This window comes from Dendrobates tinctorius, unplaced genomic scaffold (assembly GCF_039654945.1).
Source record: "Dendrobates tinctorius isolate UK_male_01 unplaced genomic scaffold, ASM3965494v1 ptg000213l, whole genome shotgun sequence".
NCBI classification, from domain to species: Eukaryota; Metazoa; Chordata; class Amphibia; order Anura; family Dendrobatidae; genus Dendrobates; species Dendrobates tinctorius.
The window spans coordinates 1,977,614-1,980,801 of NW_027361880.1; positions in this window are offsets into that span (position 1 = coordinate 1,977,614).

Sequence of the window (3,188 nt, forward strand, 5' to 3'; positions counted from 1 at the left end):
CCTAAGCATGAGCATCCTACTTATGCGTCTGCTCATGCAAACTTTGACGCACCTTAAGGAGCAGGCGTCTGCAGCCAATGTTGACGAGGAGGGAATCCTTGATGACATTCAGCCATTGTCTGCTCCGGGACCTCTCCTGGACAAGGTGGAGGAAGAAGAGGAGGATGATGATGGGCATGATTACTTAGGGGAGGAGGATGCATCTCATGGGGCAAGTGAAAATGTTGGCGTGGCAAGGTCTGGTACAGGGTTTGTGCGTGACTGGAGGGATGTGGATTTGCCAGAAAGTGCTCCTCCAACCAGCACTCGCAGTGCATCATTGACACTGGGAACATTGGCCCACATGTCAGATTATGCCTTGCGGATCCTAAAAAGGGACGCCTGCATTGCCAAAATGATGAACGATGACGACTACTGGTTGGCCAGCATCCTGGATCCACGCTATAAAGGCAAATTACAAAACATCATGCCACAGGAGAACCTTGACCTAATATTGGCTAATAAACAAGCAACTCTGGTAAATCGGTTGCTTGAGGCATTCCCAGCACACAGCAGCGGTGATGGTTCTCCCACGAGCCGTACGGGCCGGGGGCATCTTGGCAGAGGTGTTCATGGTGCACACAGCAGAAGTGGCGTTGGAGACAGGGGTTTCATGACAATGTTGTGGACTGATTTTTCAAGTACCGCTCACACAACTGGTAATACTGCATCGATGGAAAGTGACAGGAGACAGCAGTTGTCAACTATGGTTACAAACTACTTTTCCTCCCATATCGATGTTCTTCCACACAGGTCATTCCCCTTTGACTATTGGGCCGCTAAACTGGACACCTGGCCTGAATTGGCACAATATGCCTTACAGGAGCTCGCTTGCCCAGCTGCAAGTGGGCTATCGGAAAGAGTCTTCAGTGCAACTGGATCAATCCTGACAGAAAAAAGGACCCGTCTGTCAACCCAAAATGTGGATGATCTAACCTTCATTAAAATGAACCATGCATGGGTTTCCAAGGATTTTGTCCCACCTTCCCCTGATGACACATAGGGTGACAGAAAAATGGCTTGCTTTGGTCCACCTCTTCCTGGGACTTGACCTATTTCGCCTTTTGCATCAGCTGAATGTCCAACATCAACATATGCCACTTTCTAAAACTCCCTAACCGAGTGCCGTTGCCCTGGACAGATGGGTAGGCCGACTCTTGGGCGCGGGCACTGGCACAGGGTCCCTCATAGTGCAATCAAGTGTCTCTGACGGTGGTGGTGCACACCCGCCGTCAGACACACCGCTATACTATGAGGGGCCCAGTGCCAGTACCGACGCCCACGAGTGGGACCCCTTGCTAGGCAGGGCCCCAGCATTTGCAACTTTACCTCTCCCTGCTAGTCCGCTGTGTAGTCTGGGCCGTCAAATCCATACTGTGCCTGACACCATCTGAGCCTGCCTCCTGATGTATAGACATATATTTTGAATGTGTACGCTATCCATACATGTTATCCGGGGATACGGTACCCTTTCTCACCTTTGTGCAATCACGTGCAATCCATACTGGGCCTAACACCGTCTGAGCCTGCCTCCTGATGTATAGACATATATTTTGAATGTGTACGCTATCCATACATGTTATCCGGGGATACGGTACCCTTTCTCACCTTTGTGCAATCACGTGTAATCCATACTGGGCGTGAGAACGGCTGGCGAGCTGTTAAGCAAGCTACAGCACCTGTGGTTTGCACACGTAAGTTTTTCATTTTTTCAGGAATGACGGTTAGGCCTAATTCCGGAACTGCGGTTGACCTGCACTTACTGGGAAATCATCGTTCGCGGGTAATAATTGTAATCAGTGATCCCCATCACTAACGTTGTTCAGCGGGTTATCTGCACCTGTAAGCGACAAACGCTGGCCTTTTCAGTGTAGCGCACATGCAGCCACGGACATGTAAGGGCATGACACACCAGTTATTGGCCAATCTCATGTGCCAGAGCCTCACGTGTCCCTCTCGTAAGCCGAACTCGGACCGCGGGGCATGACGGAGTCTCGTTCGTTAACGGAATTAAGCTTGCAATGTGTGCATCTGTTCTGTAGCTGGCATGGTTGAGGTTTCCCAGGTGGAGTCGAATTTAACCGTAGGCTCCACTCCTGGTGGTGCCCTTCTGGACATTCCTTTAAGGTTCAGCTTTGCAACCATACTGCCCACGTAAAACAAACACTTTGCCTTCATCAACGCTGTTTGGATGGTCATGACTCGTGGGAATAACGCTGCCCAATCAGTTAACCTGCTAGAGAGATCCTTCGTTGCTCCCAAGCATGACATCACACTCCCTAGGAGGAAGGTAATGCCACTGTGGCGACCGTACTCCTGGGGGCGACACAAGTGCACTGATGCCCAGCCACTGCTCGATGAATCTGCTGGTACATTGACCCAGACCACTACATTCCCCTCGCACGCTACACGGCCTGAATCTGACCCTGATGAAACTCAGGTTACCCTTCCCATATACAGTTCCATCTTACACGGTGACAAAGAGGAAGCTGCAGATGAAAGTGCAGGTTCGGCCCACCCGCCATCAGACACACCATCCTACTATCAGGGGCCCTGTGCCAGTGCCGTCGCCAACGAGTGGGCCCCTCCTGCTTGCTCAGGATCACAGCACTTGCAGGGTTGAAATACTGTGCAGTGAGATGGAAGATGGGGACGACGAGGAGTCCAGACTAGTACAGGGATTCCCTAGCGAGGAGACTTATTTGATTGTTTTCAATGTTGGGACAGCAATTTTTGGGGAGCACTATACTCTGGAGAATGATAGATGGGGCCCACCATACACTGGAACATTCCAAAGGTGGACATCAGACACTGGAGCAGCATTTACAGGGCCCATTATACACTAGAGCATTAGAAATGGGGCCCATTATGTTTGGAGCATTATTTGGGCCCATAAGACAGTGGAGCTTCATCCATGGGGACCAACATATACTGTAGCATTATGTGGAGCTCATCATACACTGTTTCAAACATTATATGGGACCAATGATTCTGTATGGAGAAATAGATGGGCCTCGTCATGAGATGTAAAAAGTGAAGTATTTTTCATTGCACTATACCGCTATTTCTCTGCCGTATCGGAGCATGATGAGTTGTGGTATGTGTTAAAGGGGCGCTCTTTCACCCAGGGCACATGAAAACCTGGAGCC